This window comes from Vulpes vulpes, chromosome 1, assembly GCF_048418805.1.
Source record: "Vulpes vulpes isolate BD-2025 chromosome 1, VulVul3, whole genome shotgun sequence".
NCBI lineage: Eukaryota > Metazoa > Chordata > Mammalia > Carnivora > Canidae > Vulpes > Vulpes vulpes.
In genome coordinates this window covers 141,293,949-141,319,520 of record NC_132780.1, presented here as the reverse complement: position 1 = coordinate 141,319,520, position 25,572 = coordinate 141,293,949, and the positions used below count along the sequence as shown (strand labels likewise).

The 25,572-nt window shown below is 46.5% G+C and overlaps 1 long non-coding RNA gene across 2 annotated transcripts in view; it reads left to right on the top strand.

The window, feature by feature from the left end:
• Window positions 1–350: 350 nt before the first annotated feature.
• The window catches only part of LOC140594982 (uncharacterized), a 39,576-nt gene continuing 14,354 nt past the window's right edge, over window positions 351–25,572 (top strand). For both annotated transcript variants that reach the window (XR_011996322.1, XR_011996323.1), the window contains exon 1: window positions 351–724. This is a non-coding gene — a long non-coding RNA (uncharacterized lncRNA). The remainder of the gene's footprint in view (window positions 725–25,572) is intronic.

The window sequence follows — 25,572 nt, the reverse complement described above, 5'->3', positions numbered from 1 at the left end:
CAGTTCCCAGCCCCAAGCCTGACCTGAATTTCCCGGGAGGGGACGGAGAGAGGGAGCTCTGGCCCACAGAGAACTGGGATTTGGTTATTAAACCAAGTTGCAAGTTCAGTTTGCTTTTCGGCCAAATTTTCTTCCCGCCTCCCTTTCTCCTCAAGATAATAGAAATATCCGGGAGAGGTTCCTTTCCTCCCTGGCCCTGCCATTGGCCAGTCCCCTGTCATGGCAGGCACACCCGGCCCCGGCCAGCTCCACCCCCTGCCCCACAAGAGGGAGCAATTACATCAGCAGCTCTCTCCAGCTCTAGGCCTGGGACCCATTCCCGAGAGAACCTTCTCATCCTGAAGGGAAAATGTCCTCCCTGAACTGGCCTTGTGACTTCTGACTGTCCCTGACCCCGCTAGGCTTTGAAACCATGGGAGCAGCGGGGATTGGTTGGGGCTTCCTGCCACAGCATTTACTCAAGCCCTGGCAATTAACTATTACCCTGCATGGACGTGTGGGGGTCTCTCTGACTTCTGTCTCCTTCTTCAGGGTTGAATCCCACCCCACCATTGAGCCCTGACCCTGGCACTTCATCTTCTTGGGCAAGAATGTCACAGTCGAACACGGAGTTCAATGGGGGCTCAGAAGAAAGTCTCTCTCACCCCGACCTGCCTCACCACTGCTCTTCGGCCACAGCAACCAGCCCCTGAAGGCTGACTGAAGGAGAAAAGGATGTCATGTGGTGGGTCTGTCCACAGTGCCTTTTAGGTTTTTGCTGTTCTGGAGGGAGAAAGTGGGCAGCTTTGCTTGCTGGGCTCGAGATACAAGTTTTGGTTTGATGCTAGAAAAGATTTACTCATGGAAACTCACCTGCCTTCCTGAGACAGGGATCCTCATCCATTCCCAGCTGCTCCTGCTGAGCTGGGGCAATATTGGGTGGCTGTGCTCCACCTTGCAGGGGTGGTGGGGAGCCTCTCTGTCCTCTGGGCCTCCCTTCCCTGAGCTTCTCCTTCCTCCCCAGGCTTTGATCCCACTGGAGGGACAGACCTCAGCCTTGCCTGGTCTGCCCTGCACCTCTCTCCCTCAAGGGGCACATGGAGCCTTGGCCAGCCATGAGCCCCGGGCTGGTGTCCCACACTGCCCTCGGCCTCCGCCTGGCCCCATGGCAGCCTTTGACCCCACCCCACTCTTGTTACACTCACTGTGGGTCTGGAGTCTGAGGCCACTTTTTCCCTGAGCCTGGGATCTGGCTTCTTGGTACTCAGGGTCCTCAGGTTCAATTCAGACTTTTCAACTTTGTCAGGAGGAGCTACTCTGTACTTTCCTGTGCCTGGTACGGGGGGGCAAAGGATGGACAAGGCCCAGGTAGTCCTAGTCACCAGGAAGCTCCTCAACCAGAGAGCATCCCTCAAAGAGAAGCCAAGGGCCTAGAGATTCCTTCCTTCCCCCTTTCTCCCATCTTCCCTCCCTCTTACAAATATTTACTGAGTCCCTCCATCATAGCAAGCGTGTACTAGGCCCTGCTCTGAGGCTCAGAGGGAACCTGACCGCAGGACCCACACAGAGCTTCCTTTTTCGAAGTTCCACAGCTCTGCTTACTGGGGGCCCCTGAGAGTAGCTCGCAAGGTCTCTCCCTTACAGGATCTTCTGCCATTCATTGATGCACAGTCGCTCAGGGGGAGCCTGCTATGTGTAGAGGAGAAGAAGCTGCTTTGGGGAAGGAGCTTCTGGGCAGAAGGGGCAGTTCCTGAAAAGCCAGGAGCCCCTGTGTGACCAGGAGTGAGCCCTGGGCCAGGGCAGGGAGGGCCATTGCAGTTGCTGTGACTCACGGGGAAAGCAGGGTCTGCCCCAGAGCCATGGAGAAAGGGGGCCCTGGAAATGGTTGATTTCACTGCTGTGGCAGGAGAGACAGCCCAGGAGAGTGTCAAGTATCTTGCCCAAAGGAAGACAGGAATTTAAAATTTGTGGAATCCCTGACTCATCGCTGGGGGTGGAGAGAGGTGGGAAAAGGCTGGGCTGCAGGGCCTTCCAGGAGGAGGACCACAAGCTCCCTCTTCATGGACTCCTCCCATTGGCCTGCCCTGAGTTCTTCCTGTTGTCTAATCATGGTCTTTCCTGCTGCGTCCTGGAGTGTGTGTGTGTGTGGTGGAGATGGGCCATGCTGGGCCCTGGCAGGGGCCTTCCCTAGGTCCCTGACCTGCCCTAGGTGTGGTCCTAGGCCCCCCGGGGGCTCCTGTTGGTTGCTGGGAGGTAGCTTCTTCCTTGGCCTCAGGCTACACGTCTATCTTCAGCTCTAAGATGGCCTGAGTTTCAGATACACACCCAGAGGGTGGGAGTGGGGGGTGTTTTCTGCAAATGGGTGGTAATGCATTTAGGGCCTGCTGCTTGGTGCTGCTGGGGTCTGATGCACCCGGGCCTCACAGGAGGCCTGTTCAGAATGAGCGGTGGACAGATGTGGGGGGGCCTTGCGTTCTGCACCTAGCAGGAGGAGCGTTAGGAACGTTCCTTGTGATGGGCCAGCATGGGTGACTGAAGGCACTGGGGTAGAGAAGGTGGGACCCCTCCTGTGCAGTGGGTGATGGAAGACACCTCCTGCCCGCCACTGGAGCTCCACGGGGCAGTGTCCTGTTCCATGTCTGAGGGTCATGCCTCACTGTCTCTGTCTCCCCACCCACCCTCTCTGTCTCTGTCCCTTTCTCCTCCTCCTCCTTCTCTTCCTCCTCCTCCTGCTTCTTCTTCTTCTTCAGACTTTATTTATTTATTCATGAGAGACACACATAGAGAGGCAGAGACATAGGCAGCCCCTTGTGGGGAGCCCAATGTGGGACTTGATCCCAGGATCATGCCCTGAGTGGAAAGCAGACATTCAACCACTGAGCAATCCAGGAGTCCCTCTTTCTCCTTTCTCTTATCCTCTTGTCTTTGAGTCACTGACTCTTCTTTAAGGTTCTCCTGTCTTTCTATGTATCTCTCCAGCCCCCTATCCTTTGGCCTCTTTGTGTTATCTGGTACAAGGAGAACCCCCCTTTCTCTAGAAGCAGTTCCTCCCACAGGGCACTGGGGGACCCCTGTCTGCCTGTGTGTGTGTGTGTGTGTGTGTGTGTGTGTGTGTGAGAGAGAGAGAGAGAGAGAGAGAGAGAGAAAGGGGGCTGCTGGGTGAGTCAAGGTGGGGCAGGCTCTAGAGGGTCTGGCTAAAGGTAGAGGGGCTGGGGGCTGGGGCTGGGCTGCTGTCCCCCTGGGAAGAGTCAGGCTTTTTAGGCATCTAGGTCCCTACTCATTCTAGAGAAATGACAAGAGCCGAGAGCCCACCCTCCGGGCCTTTGCCCCTGTGCCTGCTGGCTTGCTGCCAGTTCCTGGTGGCTAGCTGGCAGCCTCACTCTCTGAGGCCAGGACTGCCCATCTGGTTTGGTGGGGGTTCCTTCCTTGATGATCTCTTGTCACCAGTGGGAGGCAGGGACAAGGGCCACTCTAGGAAAGGGGCATGCATGCTGGGTTTGCTGACCCTCGGGAATGGCGACCATACCTCTCCTTTACCCTGCACACCTTTGTGCATTCTGGATGCTGGCTAGGCTGGTCAGACCTGTATCCCCTTCTCCTGGTTGTTCTTTTCCACAAGTCTTTGCAGAGGTTGGGTCTCCTGTATGGGCAGCTCAGTCTTCCTTCAGCTCCTGGCTGCAACTCACCTCTTCTGGGAGGCCTTCTTTGATTGTCCCCTTTGCATCTCAGCCGATTCCTCCCAGGCCCTGCCAGATTAGTGGACCCACAGCAGACACACTGCATGATTGAGATCCAAGTTTCCAGGCTGAGTGCTGGTCCAGGGAACAGCCTGGGAAAAGGGGGCATGGGAGGAAGGTGCTGACCACCACTCAGCATCTGCCAGGCACTTCCTGTGCATTGGTTCCCTTCCCTCACACAGCAGCTCTTTCAGGTAGAGTTCAGTATTCCCATTTGACAGATGAGAAAACTGAGGCTCTGAGAGATTAACCAATTTACCCGAGGTCACACAGCAACACCCCCCAAAATAAGATACTCTCAAAATGACAGGAATGGCAGGGGCTTCCAGTGTAGAGGGAAGCAGCTCCCCTCCACCCCAGGAGTCAGTGCATCTCAGCTACTGGAAAGTTTAGGTGTTGCTACCAGAGTTTGGGATGGAGGCAAGAGGATGGATGAAATGATCCCTTGAGTGCTTACCTGGGTACAGTCTGCTCTCTTTGCTCTTCCTGTGAAACCTCCCAGCACCACCCCCAGAGGGCTCAGCTCTCTCGCCCTGCCCTCCCATGAGGGCAAACACTTGGCAGCTTCCAGGCCCTTCCCAGTTCACCCTGGATCCCACCTCTGGCTCCCTCCCTCAGGGCTGGCCCTGAGGTTCCTGGCTCGCAGCAGTCTGTTTGCTCTCTGCTCCAGCGGGTCCCCTCGCCTGCTCCTCTAGTCCTGCTCCCATCCCAGACTACCTTGGCTACGATTCACTTGGGGTCTCCATCTAGGTCCCTTCTCTGGCTCTGAGAAGGGCCTGAATTCAAATTCTTCATCACTGTAACTATACCCGAAGCCCAGCCCTCCTTTTCCTACCGTGTCTCTGTTTCTCTTTCTCTCTTCACACTCTCTTACCTCCAGGGCACACACTGTATGCAAAGCACTGTGCTCCTGTCGGACCCAGGGCCTGATTCCATGGTAAGTGGGTCCATCAACAGCCAACTAGACAAAACCATGAACCAATGAAACAGGAGCCTGGGCAAAACATTGTGGGAGCTTGAGAAGAAACAGTGAATGCCGGTGGGTGCCATCTTGGTATTGGTCCTGCAGGGATGCATGGGACTGAGCTTCCAAGGGCTGCGGTGGGCAGAGAAGGGGGCATGTATGTACTGCTCCGGTGGAGGGGAGGGCTTCGAGACCACTCTGCAGTGTGGAGGGTCAGAGGAACTTTCTGTCCTGGACTGTGGGCCTCTGGGGAGGACCTGTATCCTCTGAAGCAGTGCTTCTCAAGACAGCCTGGGTGAAGGACCAAGGTTTTTTTTTTTTTTTTTTTGGTGGTGGTTATTTATTTAAAGATCTATCTATTTATTTATTTATTTGAGACACACACACACACACACACACACACACACACACACACACACGGGCAGGGACACAGACAGAGGGAGAAGCAGGCTCCCTGCAGGAAGCCTAATGTGGGACTCGATCCTGGGATTCCAGGATCACGCCCTGAGCCAAAAGCAGATGCCCAACCGCTGAGCCACCTAGGCGTCCTGGTGGTTATTTTTTAAATTCTGATTTCTCATAGATCAGTAATATTATAAGATAAAATACAAAGAAATTATTAGAAAAATAAAATAAGACATTCAAAATACAAGTCCTAATATTTTATTGTTGGACTCAATAGACATAAAATTGCTGTCCTAGGGCAGCCCTGGTGGCCCAGCAGTTTAGCGCTGCCTTCAGCCCAGGGCGTGATCCTGGAGGCCCGGGATGGAGTCCCACATCGGGCTCCCTCCATGGAGCCTGCTTCTCCCTCTGCCTGTGTCTCTCCCTCTGTGTGTGTGTGTGTGTGTGTGTGTCTGTCATGAATAAATAAATAAAATCTTAAAAAAAAAAATTGCTGTCCTGTTGCTGTTAAGGAATCTAAATGCTTGCCCTTGGCCTCCCTACCAATCCTGCCCCAGGCTGGTGGTAAGCAGCCAGCTGTGGAGGGGCCTGGTGGGTGGATCCCTCCTTGAGTGTCACCTGCTCTAGAGCAGAATTTTCAAGCTGCAGGTCATGACCTGTTAGTTGGGTTGGAAATTAATTCAGTAGGTTGGGACCGGTGTTTTAAAAACACGAACTAGAACAGAATGGAGGATAGAGTGTGGTAGAGGAAGCATGATTCTGTGAACATTTATTTCAGGTGTATGCGCTCATATGTGTGCTGGTACTGGTTTGGGAAGTGGGAGGTGTGACTGGGCTGTGGCCACTGCCCCTCCCCACAGTGCTGAATGGACAAAATCTGCTCTCTGCTGCTACTACTACCACCGGACATCCTTGTTTCCTCCCTCTGGACTCTATTTCTTTGTCTCCCCCACTGGCCTCTCCTGTTTTCAGGGCAGTGATACTGCTCGAGAGACATTGACCCTTCTACTTCCCTGTTTCTTTTTTCCTGGACATCGTCCTCTCCCCTCACCTTCCCCAAATGCTCCCTTCCTCCTGGGCCCTAGGTAGTCAGTCCCTAAATGCTGTGCTGGGCCTGGGGCAGCCCCTAGACACAGAACAGTAGGGTTCTGCCCTCAAGAAGGGAGAGTGATGCTGGGGGTCGGGGGTGGAATGCATAATATAAAGGAATATGTCATAGGAGCTGACCAGGAACCAATCTCAGGCTCCTCCTCTCAGGTAGGGCTGGGGAAGGACCTGGTTTCCCTCAGTGATCCACGATGGGGGAATCGCATGGCCCCATCCAGGGGCCCCTTTTGGGGCTCTGTTGAAACACTGCTCCCCCTCTAGGGATAGCTATGATTTACTTAACCAATTCTCCATAAATGAACCCCTGGGGTGTTTCCACTTTTTTTTAGAATTAGCATTAATGTGGCAAGGAGCATCTCCATACCTCTCTTTCACCACATCCGAGCTGCTGATTCCCGGAGGCCCCTCACTCCACCTCCCATTTCTCACGTCTTTATCCACACATGGTCTGCATTCCTCCTGTTTCTCAGCCCCCAGCTGGCTGGGTCCCATGTCATGGGGCTAAACATGAGCCAGAAGTTTGGAAAATGTGATCTCCTTCCTCCTCAGGCCACACACCCATCTTTCTCACAACGACTCATTTGGTTTCTTTAAGCAGGCTTCCCAAACACCGGCTGTATCATAGGGACCCTTTGACTTGCAAGTAACAGAACACCCCACCAAAAGGGTTTAGACAATACAGGAAGTTTTTGTTTCATAAGAAAAAGAAATTCCCGAGGGAGGGTGGCCCCAGGGTGGTTAAGTGAGGGGCTTTACCACATCATCAAGCGCTCAGATTCTTTCTGCTTTGCCCTCCTCCAGTGTTGGCTTGCTTCCCTCGTGATTGCAAGATGGCTGTTGAAGTTCCAGACATCACATCCAGACATGGTATGTCTGGAGGTTGAAGAGAAGCTATCTCTTTCTGTAGGTCTCCTTTTAAGATCCAGAACACTTTTCCCTGAAGTGACCCTAGCAAACTTACCCTCAGCTCTCATGGGCCAAGGTTAGAGCACATGCTGATTCTTTTGTTAACTTCCGGTGGGAGAATGAGGCTTTGCTGGGTGGCAAGGCATAGGACCCTGTGGCGGGGTGGGTTGGGTTTTAAAGGAGCAAAGGGGTCTGGGGACAGAAGTTGAGTGCACAACCCACAGTGTCTATCATGCAGGCGGAGAAAGTTCCTCCACTGACTTCACAGTTCCTCTGTGTTTCTCAACCAGATGGGCCTGTGGCTCCTGTCCGGGAGACTTAGCTTGATTCTGATTAAATTAGAAAACATTTGTTGAGGGAATGAGATACAGTTTCACCCTTGAGGGGTTCTGTTGTAATTCAGGAGAGGAGAGAGAGGGCCTAGCCAGGCTGAGAAAAGAAGGCTGAGTATGCTGAAACTGGAGATCAGAGCTACTCTAACCCTTCTTTCTGAGAGATGGGGTTTATGAGGACCCTGTTCATGCTGGGTTGCACGCAGGGGACTGACTGAGGTGCCTTTGAACTGGGCTTCCTGTGGTGCTGGGGTCAACTCTGTCAGGAATGGGGAGGCCAGGGTGCAAGAGGTATGGAGGTCAGAGGGGCAATTATACGGACCCGTGGTCCTCTTTCTCCTGGCTTTCGGGTGAGTCTTGTCCTTGCCCTCATGTCACACAGGGACAGGAAGGAAAGGGGGTGCTGTGAGTCAGGAGCCTACCTGGGGCAAAGGGAAAACACAGGAAGTGACTCAAGGCCTATAGGGCAGACAGGTGGCTTGCGGTGCCCCAGGACAAACCCTGGGGGAGTTGACTGAGGGCGAGGGTCCCCTCCCCGAGGCTGCTGGTGCACACCATCCTGGCTATTTCTGCCAACCACGTTTCCCACAAACCCTTCCCCTCCTTACCACAGCAGGCCGCCTGCCCACTCACCCACAGCCCCAGCCACCAGCTGTCGCAATTCCTGGCCCTGGTCCACCCCCTGCATCCGGGAGGGCTCATCACCTCTGACCCCAGAAGGTGGGTCAACCCCTTTCCCTGTCTCTCCTCTGATCATCTCCCTCTGCCCTCATCCCCACAGGGGAGAGATGCCAGGGCCACTAGAGGGTGAAGTCTTCGGAGCAAAGTGGATGCTTCTATGTGTGCAGGTACAACTGAGAGGTACTCAGGATCAGAACTGTAGCCTCAGGTCAAGTGACAGGTGCAAAAGTAGAGAAACACAGCCTTGTGAACCTCTGGGTCCTTTGTTATGTGCAAGGAACGGGGGGCCTCTGTCCCACTTACTGGAGTTCAGGCTTGATGCCAGGGCCCCAGCTGGTAATAAAATATTTTCTTTCCTTTACCACTGTTCTTAGGCATTTAGCTTCCTTAGGGACCTCTGAAGGAGGAAGAGTGACTAGGCCAAGGCATGATTAAAGCAGATTATTTTAAATGTCATTTTACAAATGTAGGTTATATGGTATGTAAGTTTAGCAACTAGTTTTTTCACTTATCATCTTAGATATCTTTGTGTAATAGTATGTACAGAAAGCTTCCATATATGTTTTTTTTTAGTAAAAACTATGTTTGTTTGTTTTTTTTTTAGTAAAAAAGTATAGAGCTCGAACTCACAACCCTGAGATCAAGAGTCACATGCTCTACCAGCTGAGCCAGCCAGGAGCCCCTGAAAGTTTCCTTATTCTTATTTTTAAAAAGTATATATATATTTTTAATAAGATTTTATTTACTTATTTATTTGAGAGAGAGTGAGAGCATGAGCAGGGGAGGGGCAGAGGGAGAAGCAGATTCCCTGATGAGCTCGATCCTAGGACCCCAGGGACCATGACCTGAGCTGAAAGCAGATGCTTAACCAACTAAGCCACCCAGGTGCCCCTTCCTTATTCTTTTTAATAGCTGCATAGTATTTCACTCTATGGACATACTATAATTTATTTAAGCAGCCCCCTGTAAATGAACCGCTGGGTTATTGCCCCCAACCTAAAAAAATACATATAAATAGTGTTGTGAGGAACATCTTTGTCCATTTTCCTTTGGGCTCTTGCATAAATACTTCTGCAGGATAAAATCCTGGAAGTTAAACTGCCAGATCAAAGAGTATGAACATTTAAAATTCGGTAGATATGCCTAATTGCTCTCCAGAATGTACTAATTTTCCTTCCATTGGCATTGTATGAGGCGGCCTGTGTAATCGTACCTTCCACAACACTGTTATGACTCTTCTTAGCACTGCCAATCTGATAAGTAAAAAATTATATCTTGTTTTCATTTGCACTTGAAATTGTGAGATGGAATATTTATACTTTATTAGCCAGTTGCAATTTTGTGAATAGCCTGTTTATGTTCTTTGCCTATATTTCCCATTGGGTTGTTGTCTTTTTCTTGTTGTTTTGTAAAATATGTCTTTTTTCAAAATTAGGGAACAGAGCATTTTTGTCACACATCTAGCAAGCCTTGTTCTCTTCTTTTGTCCTTTGATTTCATTTATAAAGTTTTTCCTTTTAAAACTGTTTTTTTCTTTTCTTTCTATGTGGATACATCTGTTAATCTCTGTTATGACTTCTGTTTTATTCCATGATTAGAAAAGCCTTTGCTACCCCGGGGTCATAAAAACATTTAGATGTATTTTCTTCTGGCACTCTAAGGCTTTATTTTTCAAATGTTTCTTTTTGTTGTTGTTGTTGTTAAATCTTTGATCCAGTCACAATTTATTTCAGTGTTAGGAGTGAGGTAGGGAATGCAGATGTATTTATTTTTGTCTTGAATGTGTGGCTAGTGTTTCAACTTATTGAATTGAATTCTCATGTTTATTTGGGTCAATTTCAAATTTCTGCATTCTTTACTACTGATCTGTCTTCAGCAGTCCCATACTATTTTAATTATTGCAGCTGTATAATATATTTTTTAAAAAAGATTTACTTGTTTATTTTAGAATGAGAGAGAAAACGAGCTTGGGGGAAAGGGAGAGAGAAAGAAACTCAAGCAGATTCTGCACTGAACAAGGAGCCCAGTGTGGGGCTCCATCTCAGGACCTGAGATCACGACTTGAGCCGAAACAAAGAGCCGGGCACTCAACTGACTGCCACCCAGGGGCCCTTGTAGTTGTATAATATTTTAAGAAGTGTTTTATAGGGCTACCACTCCCTTGTTACTTCCTCTAGGAAATTTCTGGATATTCTTCCCTATTATTTTTCCAGATGAATTTATAACCATTTTGTCAAGTTATTTAAAAAAAAAAATTCCACTGAATGCATAGATTCCCTATGGTGATACTGATGTGCTTACAGTATTATTAACTTTTTATCCAAAAGCAGGGTATCTCTTTCTCCATTTGTTCAAGTCTATATTTATTTGGGTTTTGTAATTCTTTTCATGGACACCCGCACAATTTTTCCTATGTTTCATGTTATGATTTTGTAGCTTTCATGGATGGGACCCTATTTCTTCTGTTTAGAACTTGTTTATTTTTTATTTTACTTTTAATGACTTTATTATTATTATTATTTAGTTTTTTAAGTTTTTATTTTAATCCCAGTTGGTTAACATATAGTATTATATTATTTTCTGGTATACAATATAGTGATTAAACTCTTCTATATATCAGCCAAGTGCCCATCACCTGCTACTCCCATCCCCTACCCCCCCCCCCCCCCACCAACCTCCCCTCTGGTAACCATCAGTTTGCTCTCTATAGTCAAGACTCTGTTTCTTGGTTTGTCTTCCTCTCATGTTTTCCCCCTTTGGTCATTTGTTTTGTTAAATTCCACACATGAGTGAAATCATATGGTATTTGTCTTTTTCTGACTGACTTATTTTGCTTAGCATTATACTCTCTAGCTCCATCGGTGTTGTTGCAAATGGCAAGATTTCATTCTTTTTTATGGCTGAGTAATATTCCATTGTATACACCACATCTTTATCCATTCACCAGTCAGTGGACACTTGGGATGCTTCCATATCTTGGCTATTGTAAATAATGCTGCCATAAACATAGGAGTGCATGTATACCTTTGAATTAGCATTTTTGTATTCTTTGGGTAAATACCTAATAGTGCAACTGCTGGATCATAGGGTAGCTCCATTTTTATTTTATTTTATTTTATTTTCATTTTTAATTTTTTGAGGAAACTCCATATTGTTTTCCACAGTGGCTGCACCAGTTTGGATTCCCACCAACAGTGCAAGAGTGTTCCCCTTTCTCTACATCCTTGCCAACATCTGTTATTTCTTGTAGATCTTGTTTTTAAACTAGCCATCTTGCTAAATTTTCTGATTATTACTAAAAATTCTTTAGCTGATTTTCTTAGAATATCCATGTATAGAATAATATCAACCAGTGATAATAATTATAGTTTCTTCTTGTAATATTTATATCTCTTATTTTATTCTTTTATCTAATTGCATTGTCAAGTGATTCCAGAACAGTGTCAAACAGTAGTGGTAATAGTTTATGGTGACAGCTGACATCTGTCTTTAATAGGGAACTATTTCTAGAATCTCTCCATTCAACATGTTGGAGAAAACTGAATCTCTCTATTTTACATATTAAGATGGTGGGTTATGTTGAGTTTCCCATGACTCGGACATCTTGCTTTTCTGGAAGGAACTACACTTAGTCTTAATGTATTCTGCTTTTATTTACTCAACTTTCTCTCTCTTTTTTAAAGTTTTATTTCTTTAAGTAATTTTTACACCCAAAGTAGGGCTTATGACCCTGAGATCAAGAGGTACACACCCTTCCAATTGATCCAGCCAGGCACCCAACATAATTTTAATCCAGACATCCCTCCTTAGCTCGGAACTTCCTCCCTTGGAGATCATTCCCCCCCTTGGAAGTAGAGGCACAAAAACAGGGTGAAGGTGAGATGGGAGTGTGGCTACAGGAAAGAGCTGAAGCTTGGGATGTGAGCTCTCAGCCTCCTGTCCTCAAGGGAATGAGGATCCACAAGAGGTACTGCAAACCCCTGACTGAGAGAGGAAACAGCTGAGCAAGAGGGTGAGGAGGGCCGGGGAAGGGAGGAAGGCTACTGAGGACTAAGGAGCAAGGAGCAGGGGGCTTTGGAAGAAAACCAGATACCCTTCTGCTTCTCCCCAAAGATTTCTTGCCCCTCTGTTACCCTCAGGGCTATCTTAAGCCCTCGTCTTTGGGGGGAGACATGGTTCTGAATGTTGGGCTTCTCAGGTTCATGGAATATAGGTATGGGTGGACATTTCCATGCTAGGGGAGGTGAGGCAGGCTGGATGAGTCCTCTGAAGCTGTTAAGAGATAAAGGAAAATGTCCAGTTAGTTTGGCCACTTCTCAACATTTGGACTTAACTCTGCTGCTTCTGAGAGCAATAACCACTTATCCCCTCCACACATCTCCGGCATGGTCCCAAGGGCTGTTCTTTTGTCCTAAACATATAACCTTCTTCCGCTGTCCCTCCATTTCCTGATGCAGTTGTGAGGTCCTCTGGCCATGAACCTTTATCAGGAACCTGGCTGACTTCATCGTCACCATTGGGTGACGATGCCCAGGGTTGGGGCAGTAGAGAGAAAGGGGACTTTCCAGTGTGGGCCATTAGGATGACTGAAGGCACTTAGGTGGATGGTGGGCTGAAGTCAGGTAGCCTGAAAGAGACAAAAGGGCCCTGCCAATGTCTTCTCTGAGCTGGCCTCCTTCTCCCTACTATGACGGTCAGCTTCAGGGGCACAAAAAGGAATCTTTGATCCAGAATCTCCACATCTTCCAGACCCATGAACTTCGTCTGGCCCTTAATTAGCCCAGTCATTTAAGAGGCAAGGAAGCTGAGCTTGTATTACCTGGGTGGGTATAGACACATCCCCACTCTTTTCTCATGAGAGAAGATCAAGAGCAAACAGACAGGTGTGGGAGTCAATTGAGTTGCAAGCAAAGTGAGGAAGAGCATGGCTAGCCATTGACAGGAGGCCTGCAAGAGTGAATGGTGGGCACCCAGCCCAGAAGCAGCGGATTGAGTGCAATGACTGGAGGCTGATGATAACTGTGAGGATTAAAGTGTTCTATTTGGTGCATCCCACTACAGCTAACCCCATTTCTCAGCCAAGGGAGGCTGGTCAGCAGAAAACGGCTCCTGCCATCAGATTGGAGCTCAGGATGGAAATCCAGCTTCTGGCAAGATGGCAAGAGTAAGTCAGACCCTAGGCTTGAGGGGAGTCAGGACCCCTGTGGGCACTTGAAGCAGTGGGCTTGGACAGAGAGAGAGGCAAGATGGACCTTGGAATTTGGATGTGGGCTTCCAGAACAAGGCGGAGTGCAGGCAAAATGGAGGGCGTTTACGGCATTTAAATTGGCCACTACCAGCCACAATACAAAAGGGCTTTTCTTAGGATCGTCTTGCAAAATCATGATAGATTCTTGACTGTTGTGGCTTCCTGTGGAAAAGTAGGTACCACTGGAAGGTCCTGGTAAGTTCCCCGGGCATGAGTCTTACTCATTTGCAGTCTTCTCAATTTCTGCACCAGGCCCAGGCCCTGGGCTGGGGTGGGGGTGGGAGCTGCTAGTAAACCCGTCACAGATGTGTTGTGTGAGGTAGAGCCGAGGTAGTGACAGGACTGCTTTTTGGAGTAACAATGCAATTTCCTCAGAAAAGCCTTCTAGTTTGGGCAGACACCACCTGGTGTTAGCAGCTTAGAGAGACCAGAAGTTGCTGGCAACTCAATATCATTTCCTTCCTCTCCATCTAGGCTTTCCTCTGCCCAGGAGGGGCTGGGAGCCAGGAAACTAGAATCCCTGCCAGTCAGGGAGACGCACTTCCATGAGATCTGGCAGGTGGAAGGGAAGCATAAATCACAGCATTGTTCTTCTGGCAGCCGTGGGCAGGTGTGTGGGCCTCACCAGATAGATTTTGGAATAATCTTCAGGCATTTTCTCCACTTTGGTGCTGGAAGTTCAGGTGTCCTGTAGTTTCAGCAACTTCCTGATGTCCTAAAAGCTAGCAATGAACTTAATAGCCAGCGCTTCCACAGCTTTGTAAACACCAAATTCTCTGCACTAAGTCTCTTTCTGCTTGAAATACTTAGAGTGGTTTCCATGTTTTCTAGCTGACTGATATAGCGAGCTTGCTGATCCTAACAATTTATAACCTGCTTTTTTTTTTTAACCTAATAATAGATCATGAAGATAAATATGTCTATAGGTCACTCAATATTTTTAAAATATTTTTTAAAAACCTGGGTTTCCATGGCTGTGTGCATGCTAGCTCATCATACAGATATGTCATAATTTATTTAGCCAGCTCTCTGTTGTTCAACATTTAGGTTGTTTCCTGTTTTTTACTTTTGTAAACCCACACTGTCAAGTATATCCTTGGCTATGCATCTTGTACAGAATCAAGAGTATTTGCTTACAAGTAAATATTCTTGAAGTGCAATTTTTAGTTAAAGGGCATTCACTTTTTGGAAGCTTTTATGCATATTTCCAGATAAGTCATCCATGTTTTATTCCCTTGGCTCTCAGGACACCTCACTCTACTGGTTCTCCCCCCACCTCTCTGGCTGTGCCTTCTGTCTTGTTGGCTGGTTCTTTCTTACCTCCCTGATTTCTAACCAGAGGAGAGCCCCCAGACCCAGTCTTGGCTCATATTCTCTTTTTAACCTGTGCTTATTCTCTTGGTAAATACTACATGTATGCTGATGATGACTCTTTCATCTATACTTTAGGCCCATGCCTTCCCCTGCACTCTGGACTTGTGGGGTCAAATTGCCTGCCCAATATCTCCATCTGGAAGTCCAATGGGAATAACAAAATCGGTGTGTCCTAAACTGGGCCCCCCTGATTTTGGCTCTCAAACCTGCCTTCCCCAGTCTGCCCCATTCTAGTCAGTGACAACTCGTTCCTCTCCCAAGGTCTTCAGACTGAAGAACCTGGTAGTCATCCTTGATGTCTCTCTTTCTATTGAAACTTTGTGCAGTCCTTGAGAAATCCTATGAGCTCTAACTTCAGAATACAGCCATAATCCCATCACTCCTCACCAGCTCCGCCTTCACCACTGCTTCCAAGCTGCCATCTTGTCTCAGCTGGGTCTTTGTCTTCTAACCAGTCTCTCTGCCTCCCCCATAGCTTATTCTGTTCTCAACAGCAGCCACGGTGATCCTGTTAAAACATAGACCAGACCACATCACCACTCTGCTCAGAACCCCCTGGTGGGTCCCCTCTCCCTCAGCAAAAGCCAACATCCTTATAGTGGCTCGCCAAACCTTAACTGATCCCTGCCATTGCCTCTCAGATCTCCCCTCCCCACTTTGCCTCCTCAGTCTGTTCTGGCCACTTGAGCCTTCTGGCTGTTTCTCAAACATTGTAGGCAAGCCCCCATCGTGAGCCATGGCTCCCCCTGACCCTTTGCCTGGAAGACCTCCCGCAGCTTTCCACATGGCGAGCTTCATTGCCTCCAGGTCTTAAGTCAAATTCTCAGTGAAGGCTTCTGATCACTCCCTGCACCCGCCATGTAAAATGACAACCCCTAGCCACTTTGACACTCTCCATTTCCACTTTACTTTTCCCCATAGCTCCCATTACCATCTATCAAATATATAGAAAGATAAAAACTCATTTTGTTTATTGTCTCCTGTTAAAATTCAAACTCTTTGAGGGTGGGAAACTTTGCGTGGTTCACAGATGTATCCCCTAAGGAAGTCCTGAGAACAGTAGGCATTAGATAAATGTTTGTTGGATGAATACCTGAATTCGGCATTTTTCTTTTTCTTTTTGCTTAAGGTTACATGGTAAGGGGAAGAGTGAGGTTTGAATTAAGGCCTTTTTTTTTTTTTTTTTTTTTTTTTTTTTTTTAAGATTTCACTTATTTATTCATGAGAGACACACAGAAAGAGGCAGAGACATAGGCAGAGGGAGAAGCAGACTCCTTGCAGGGAGCCTGATTCAGGATTCGATCCCAGGACCCTGGGATCATGCCCTGAACCAAAGGCAGAGGCTCAGCCACTGAGCCACCCAGGTGCCCCTGAATCTTTTGATTCACAATATTTTTTGCATTAAATCAAATTTACACAATAACCTAATTAAGGATATGGGACTCACCCCCTAAGCCCTAAGGCTAGAGAGAGCTAGGGATCTCTCGATTTCTGTCTGTTGTTTGAATTCCCTCTGTGATGTTTTAGCCAAGTACACATTTAACCTCTGTTGGAATATCTACAGGGCTAAGGCCCTTGCTGCTTCCTGAGAGAGGCATTCAGACACCTATGCAGTTTGTTAGGTTAGTAAGCCAGATGGCAGACAGTGCTAGGTGCCTACCAAACATCTGTCCTCCCCCCTTCCTGTACAATTCTGGTTCTCTTCAGGGCATCAGTGTGTCCAGCAAAAGCTAGGCTCTCCAGGCTTCTTCACAACTAGTGTGGGTAGGCCTGTGACATGGTTGTGATAGATGAGATATAAGTGGAGATTGGGTGGTTTTCCTGATTAAAGGGAGGGAGATTTTAGCAATTTGCTACCCTTCCCTTTCCCCTTTTCCTGCCTGGAATGTGGATGTGATGCCTAGAGGTCCAGCAGCCATCTTCTGACCGTGAGAGGAAAGTCACATGCTCAGACTGGGGGAAAGGAAGGGAGCCTGGGGTATGGAGGGCAGCATGGATGCGCAACATCAGTCTTGGCTGCTGCTACTGCAGCGCTTCTCATCATGAGAAGAAAATAAGCCCTCCTTCACCCCTAAACGTGTGAAGTCAGGTTTCTGATACTTGCAGCCTAATACAATCCTAACCACTACAATGACCTAAATGTTCTACAAACAGGCAGGGTTTGGGTGGCCACTGGAGGCAACCCCGAGGATCAGCCATTTCACTTTGTGTGGCTTAGTAACCATAAGAGTTAACGTGACAGGAGGTATCTCACAGGGCAGGCGCTGCTCTAAGGGTTTACCTGTATCGATTCACTTAGTCCTCAGAGTCAACTGTGAGCTGAGTACTATTATGACCACCTGCATTTCACAGAGGGGCCAAGCTAGACACAAAGAGGTTAAATAGCCACCCCCAGGTCACACACCTGGCCAGGGACAGTGTGAAAATGTCATCTGGGGCTGAGGCCCTCTGCCCTATTGTGTGGGAGTAATGTATCCAAGCACCTCTATGTGGAAAGCTGCTGTTCCAGGAATTTGAAAGGAAAAAAATATGGATAAAAATAGAAAAGAGACAAGAATATTTAAGATGACAGGCTTTTCCCATACTGCCTTTTCCAGATCAGTCTTGGGATGGGCGCTGTTCTCATACTTGTCCCCTCCGACTCTGGCTTTGTCTTCTTGTCCATCTGAAAAGCTTCTCCTTGTCCCTAAAGAATCTGAGCTCTCTTTAATGGAATTGTATTACGGCTCAGGACCCACTTGTCTGGGGCAGGCATCACGTGGGCGAGGCAGGGGTGATGGAGACAGATGGCAAACAGAGGAAGATTCGATTACCTGCTTCTTTCCAAAGCTGATCAGCCCTATAACTGTGTTATGGCCCATTATTGGTAGGCTTCTTCTTGGCTGCTGCTTGAAATTTGGTTTTTCTGTGACTTGTTATATCCGCTGAAGTTCAGAGATGGATGAGGCAGGGTCTGGCTCAGAAGTCTAGGGGGGAGAGGAGAAGGAGACAGCAGGAGATGAGTGCTGTGGGGACAGGTTGGGGAACTGGAGATCAGCCAGGGCCAAGTAAGCACAGGGCCAGGGGTGTCTGGTGACATAGGGGAGAGAAGATAGGGTGTAAGGGCCTCAAATGCCAGGCTGAGAGGTTGACATGTGGTTTGTAATAGGGAGCTATGGTAGGCTCTTGAGCAAGGGAAGTGACAAGTGAATGTGGTTTTGGAGAAGAAGAGGAAGAATCAGGTGAGACTGGGATGGTTGGGACCCTTTATCTGTCCCTCTGAGGAGGGCAGACGATGGAACCAGGGGCCTGGACTCACTGGATTCAGACAGAGGCAAAAGGGAAACAGGGCAGACACAACAGACCTGTGCTAGACCCACACCTGTGTTAAATCTCACTCAGTCCTTGAAGCAGGACTGAAAGGTGTCTTGTGTATCAGTGTGGAAGTGGCAGCCCTGTGAGGATGAGTCATTGCTGCTCACACAGTGGAGCTTAACTCATTCTAATGCCATGTTCTCTCCACTGAACCTTTCGCCCTTCCAGGGCTCAAGAGTCAGGGGCAAGAAACACCCAATCTTCCTCACTCTTGCTGGCACTCAGAGCCCATAATAGCAATGGCGGTAGGCAGTTAGCCACTGCTTACCGAACACCACATGTTACACACATCCTCTCTAATCATGGTCAGGTTTGATGATCCTCATTTGACAAATAGAGAAGTGGAGCTTAGGGAGGTCAATGGCCTGCCCAGACCACACAGTGTGTGCATATGAGAAGCTGAGCAAGAATTCCAACGCAAGCCTGCCTGCTTCCCTTCACCACACTGCACCCCATTCCCAGACTCTGGCTTCTGTATTCCCGGACTCTACTTGCTCTAATCCTGGGATTAGAGAGGAGGGGGGAATTGGCAGAAAAGCTCAGAACAAGCTATTCAGCATGGAAACTTTCTCTGAGCATCCCCAGGCCTGCCTCCTCCCCACCTTGTCTCCCTTCATATCCCCAGCCTCCATTTTTCCAGGCCTGGGGCCCAGGGGCCTGGAGAAGAGAGACTGTGGGCAGGCCTGGGAGGGTCTGGGACCCATGGACACGTGGTCCATGGAAGCCCTGGACTTCCCATCCCTGGTTGTACCAAAGATGGGTAGGGTGAGTTAGGGGAAGGAAGGGAGCCCTGCTAAGTGGGGAGCATGTCCCTGCAGGAAGCCAAGAGTCTCGGAGGAGGACCAAGAATAACTGGGCCTCAGCCCAGCCCTAATCCCTCTCCACATACTCCCTTCTCTAAGAATTTTTCCTTAGAAAAATCTGTTTAATTTTCCCAGCTCAGAGACAACGAATGGAGGATTTGGGGGTAGGGTGAGTATGGGTGATGGGGGAGGCTTGTGGAGCTTGCCCTGGGAAATGATGAACAAATGGAAAACCAGTTTTTGACATGCCGTCTCCCCCAGGAAGAAGCTATGAATGCAGGCTGTCTGATTATAGGACTGGTATAGCCCTGACTGGCCATACGATCAAAAGGCTTTGACTGACTTTCTTGGCTAGTTTATTTTGTTGTTTGCATGTTCTCAGAATTAGAGACCCCAAAGACAGAAACTGTATGTGTCCGGCACAGGAAATCTTGTTGGGTGAGCATAATTATTGTGGTGGGGTGGACAGTGACGGTGGTGGTCATGTTGGTGGAGGCTGTGGTGGGCGTGATGACGGTGGCAGTATGGTGGTGACGGGGGTGGTCATGGTCATGGGTGCTCTGAAATCATGATGGGGTGGGGTGAGGTGGGCTGAGGGGTGGGCTTAGGAACCTGGCACACTGGGCCCGCCTCAGGCCTATCTCCCTCTCTAGCAGTCATGTGGGCAAGTCAACTTCTCTGGCTCACTTTCCGCATCTGAAAAATGGGAAGAATGAGACCTATTGGTGGAGTTCAGGGCTTGCTGGGGGGTGTGGACTCCCCCAATTCTGCTCTGGGGATTCTTTGATCCTCCATCTGCCCTCGCTCCTTCCCTTCTGCCCACAGACTTCCTCCAGTAGTTTCCACTGGCTCTTCCCTCAATCGCTATCACAATTCCTTCCTTCAAAGCTGCACACATTCTAAAAAAGAAGTTTATACACACTGCCTCTGCTTCCTGGCCTCCCACTCGCTCCCTAACCCCTTCCCAGTAGCCTCTGGGTTCCTGACAGTCTATGCAAACTGCTCTCAAAGTCAGCAGAGGCCTCCCCCACATCTCAGCCTCATCTTTTCAGGGAAAATTAGCCCTCTAAACCCCCAGGCTTCAAGAGAGTCTCTTCCCAGGGCCTTTAGGACCCACAGGTTTACTTCCCCACCACCCGGAACTCATTCTGCCTCCCCCTGTCCACAAAGGTCAGTGCTGTGCTGGCATCTGCCTCTCTCTGTACACTCACTCTCCAGGGTCATTTAGCTCCCCTGATTCCAGGTCCAGTCGCACACAAGCAGCTCCCAAGTCCATTTCTCCGATCTATCGGATCACCCAGCTACAATCCCACTTCTTGCCACTGACTGACTAGCCTTTTCTACTAGGCTCTTTTCAGCACGTTCAAGGAAGGCCCTTCAGTGCTGAACTCATTATGCTCTTCCCAAATCTAGCTGCTGCCTCCCCAGCCTAACACCCCAGATCTAGCTTTTGACTCTTTGTCCCTTTGTATAAATTTCCACCCATCTACCAGCCCTGCCGTTTCCCTGGTCATGGCTCTTTAAAAATGAACACAGAGTCTAATTTTATTTCCAAAACATGAAACCAGCTCATCATTTAACTTTGTTCTTGAGCAACCCTTTTTGGTATTAAAGCCAATAAATTATATAAATCTTGGATTTTTTTTTTTTACTCAGAAAAATAAGCTCTGTTATGACAATCCATAACATGTTAGTCTGTTTGAATAAACTGTTGGCTTATAAAAAACCCCACCTTTTTAACACTGTTGCAAATGTCTTAGAAACTCCCCACACATCATTATGCTTGCTTTCAGAAACAGCTGACCAGGTAATATGGATTAACTTTCCTTCTGATAGCAGCTAGAAGAGATATGTATTAAAAAACAAAAATGAAAACAAAATAACAAACTGTTTGAAACATCTGAGTGCTGATAATATAAATAAGGTAGTGGGGAATCGTTGGGCTAGGATATGGAGGGGACTGAGACTAGGGAGGTGAGCCTGGCTTTGGAAGTACCTTTCCTTTGGGAATAGGGAAAGCAATTGAGAAGTGCAAAGAATGATCAGGACTTCTGAGGGTCTCCTGGGGATAAGAGACAAGGCCTATCAAGAGGAGTGTTTGCTGAACTCTTTTGCTTTGGGCTGGGACCCTAAAGGACCGCACCTGAGGAGTTAGGATGAACCAGAAGTAGGCAGGTTCTCACAGGGGCTGTAAGCTCTGCTTTGACTCATCTCAATTCCTGAAATTGGATTAAGGTGATCCAGTGTTGCTAGTGCCTTCAGGCTATTGTAAATCCTCTCCGGAAGAAGATATCATCCTGGTGTTAGATCATTTCTTCAAACGATTTTGCAACTCCAGTGTCCTGGGCATATCCATAAAAAAACAAAACCCCACAAAACCCAAAACCCTTAAAAACAGAACTAAAATAGAAAAATCAGACATATGATGAGATAGGACACATGAGCAAGTATATTTGAAAAAAAAAAACATATAATATCCTCTCTAGATGTTGAAGTTATGAATACAGATTTAAATTCTTTAAAAAATTACAATGCTTTGCATGACCCAGGAGATAAAAGACATGATTCAGAATTTTGGTAGAGGATTAAAACTATTTTTTTTCTAAGTGGAAACTCTAGAATTGAAAAATTAAAATACTTGACACTAAGAATTCAAAAGATAGGTTTAGCAGCATGTTAGACAAAACTGAATGAAGAATTAGTTAATTAGAAGCTTGATGAGAAAAAAAAGAAATTTCAAGAATGAAGCATGGAAAGGTAAAAGGATGGAAAATAGAGAAGACAGCCCAAGAGACCACAGGAAATAGAAAGTTTAAAAGAATGGAGCAGAAGCAATATATAAAGGGATGATCCAAAAACTGATGAAAGACATTAATCCATATGTTAAATAAGCCCTAGGAATCTAACCAGAATAAATCTTACACCTATTAGAGTAAGACTAAAAAGCTTTCTTTTCTATTAGAGTAGAAATAAAAGCTGAAAAATCAAAGACAAGGAGAAGATCTTAAAAACAGACAAAAAACAAAACAAAACAAAAAAACAAAAACCAGCTAACAGATTAGCTTCAAGGGGCAACAATTAGATATAGAACTGATTTCTCAATGGACACAAGGGAAGCCAGAAGACAATAGAATTCTTCAGAGGGCTGAAAGAAAGTAAGAGCCAACTTATTATTGGTACCCCTCTGGATTATTCAAGAGGGAAGATGATATACATTTTTAGACTAATAAAAACCGAGAGAGGTAATTACTAGCAGACCCACATTAATAGGATATTTTTCAGGCAGAAGGAAATAATCCTAAATGGGAAGTCAGAGATGCAGAAAGGAATGCAAATCATTGAAAATGGTAAACATGTGGATACATATAAAATAATATTGGCTATGTAGAAAAATAATATAATAGTGTTTAGGGGGAGTTAAGGTCCAAGGTTCTTTCCTATATTTGGGGGAAGAGAGTAAAAAAAATCCTTTAATATTAAGATTTGTTAAGAAGGGATGCTGTAATCTTTGGGTAACTCCTAAAAAACTGTAAAAGGGTGAATAACTTATAAATTAATAGAGGAGGATAGTTGAATAAAATAATTCTAGAAGGAGGCAAAGAATGGAGAGAAAAAAGCAACACAGTAGGTAGGACATATAGAAAACACTTAGTAAGATGGTAGATTTAAACCCAAATATACAAATAATAATAATAATAATGATAATATTATTATTTTTACAAATAATATTATATGTCAAATGACTAAGTTTTCCCATTAAAAGGCAAATTTTTTCAGATTTATTTTGGATGAGACCCAAAATTCAACTATACACTGCTTATGTAGAGGTACCTGAAATATAGAAAAGAATGATAAAGGATGAGAAAAGGTAACACATATAACACTAACAAAAGCAAAAAGCTAATTGAATTACATTAAAATAATAGGTTTTACAGCATTACTACACATAAAGAGAGATACTTCACAGTGATATAAAATTTAATTTACTGGGAAGATATAATAATTTTATATTTGTATGCACCTAATAATTTGGCATCAAAACATACAAAGCAAAAATTGACAGAACCATATTATTGTACTTCAGATTCCTTCTCTGCCTTCCTGAGGTCACAGAAGCTGGGCATTTCAGCTGTTAGGGCCCTCTCTGGGAAATAGCCTATCGGGTTCACATATGGAGTCATTTTTGGACATAGAGCTAACTCACTGGACTTGGCTAACTCACTTGTCTTATATGTAAAGAATGTGTGTTGCAGATACTATCAGTGCTTTGCCTCATCTTACAGGTACTCATCGTTTTCCTACACAGCTACCTGGTAGCTTCCAATTGCGAGCACCTGAAACTCTTATACCTGAGGGCTTGTTCTTGCTGCAGAGCCTGCTCCTGCATGTGGGACATTCCAAAAGCATCAGAGTAAGTGCTCCCAGGAGCAACCCTCATACAATGACTGGTGTGAGTCAGTGGATAAATACCTCCTATTCCATTGCCCTTCAAGGAAACTCAGAGATTTGTGTTTTCCACTCTTCCCAGAGACCTCCAGCAAGATTGACCTTCGGTTACCTGAAGGGATAACTGGCTTGATGTAATTTTCCTTTTTTGGCTATCTTCCCTTTCCTGCCTGATTTCTGTACTCCCTTTCTGTTAGTCCTTAAGATTTTCTTCCAAATAAACTATATTCAAATATTTTCTTAGAGTCTACTTCTAGGGAGACTCAAACCAAGATAATATCCCTTGTTTTAATAAGAACATTATCAATCCCTGCGATGTTGCTTGGCTCTAAGGTTGTCTTCACTCCCTCATCCCATTTTCTTGATCTGTCCTCATCCATGACATCATGTGTATATTTCACCTGGACTGTTCTGACAGTGGTTTTCTGCCCCTATGATTTCCCTCCTATTGTTTCTCCACAGGCAGCCTCAGTAACCTTCCTATTAAGCACAGAGCTCATCATTGCATACCTTCTACTCCAATAGCTTTCCACTGTCCACAACAGAAGATTCCAGTGCTCAGTTTGGCTTCAATTCACCTTTTAATCACTCTCTATTCTCCTCTGCTTTCCAAAGTCTGTGCTTGTTTCTCAGCCACCTTCACTTGCGGGCAACAGTTCCCATGTGCCTCCATTGCCTACTATGCTCACCTCTATTCCAGAGTCACAAGTCCATGAGCCATCCTTCAAGGCTCAGTTCAAATAACACCACTGTGAAGCCTTCCTGACGTCTTACATTAGTCTTTGAATTTCCCATAGTGCCTCAAACTTAGTGACTGCTGGTGGATTTTTGAGAACAGATGATGTGAAATCCTCAAGAATGAAAACTCCTGGCTCCTCCTCATTGAATTGCCTATAAGACAAATATGCTGCGTAATCTGGCGTCAGCCCTTATCCCTTTTGGCTCTTAATTGCTACAACTGCATAGTAAGTACTTTCAGCTAGAATCAGTGTTTCTCCAAGGAAGAAAGGGTATAATTATTGTATTGCATTGTATTGTATTGTATTGTATTGTATTGTATTGTATTGTATTCTATTCTATTCTATTCTATTCTATTCTATTCCATTCTATTCATTCTAGAATGAATGTATTCATTCTATTCTACTTCTAGTATAGTTAACATACAGTGTTATATTAATTTCAGGTGTACAATTCAGTGATTCAGCACTTCCATGCAACATACAGTGTTCATCACAAGTATGCTCCTTAATTCTTATCATCTATATCCCCCATTCCCCCAACCACCTCCCCTCTGGTAACCATCAATTGGTTCTCTATAGTTAATGGTCTGTTTCTTGTTTTTTTCTTTTTTTTTTCTTTGCTCACTTGTTTTGTTTCTTAAACTCCACATGTGAGTGAAGTCACATGACATTTGTCTTTTTCTGACTGACTTATTTCCTTTGGCATTACATCTCTAGCTCCATTCATGCTATTGCAAAAAAGATTTCATTCTTTTTTATGGCCAAATAATATTCCAATATATGTCCTATCTCACATATTCTTTATCCATCCATCTATTGATGGATAGATAGAGGAGTGTAGTTCTTCACTGTACAAACTGCCTTGTGCATTGTGGGATATTTAGTATCTCTGACCCATGGCACCCAATGCCAGACCTCTTCTCATCATTGTTACGATGAAAAAGACTAGCACATTTTCAAATGCTCTAGGAGTATCTCTACTAGATCCGGTGATTCCTTGGGAACTTCCAGTTTGGGTATTCTTGGAATCCTCTGGTTGGTATATAAGGACCACTGGTGGCCCATGCAGAGGCTTGAACAGTGGGTCAGTGATGGGGCAAGAGCTGGAATGAAACTGGAGACAATGCCTATGCCATGACCTGGCATCTGAGGCCAGAACTAGTGTCCGGTGTCCCAGTGTTCAAAGGGGCACGAACTCCCAGCTGGCTCTGGCTGGCTTCCCAATCTGAGGAGTTTCAGTCTGCCCTGATGACAGGAGTCCGGACAGTAGGTGATGTTCCTGGTGAGGAAAGGGCCATCCAGCAGGATGCTCTAGGTAGAGACCTGCTGGGGCTGGCAGGGCAAGGGTTGGGACCTAGTCAGCATCAGGAGTGATTGATCAGAGGAGCAGAAAGAACAAGTTAAAAAGTCAATTTTCTTATGCAGGCCATCCTAGGAGGTTGGTAGGGTGAATGTGGGACAGCTATGACTTGGAGGGCAGGCCAGGGTGTGAGACT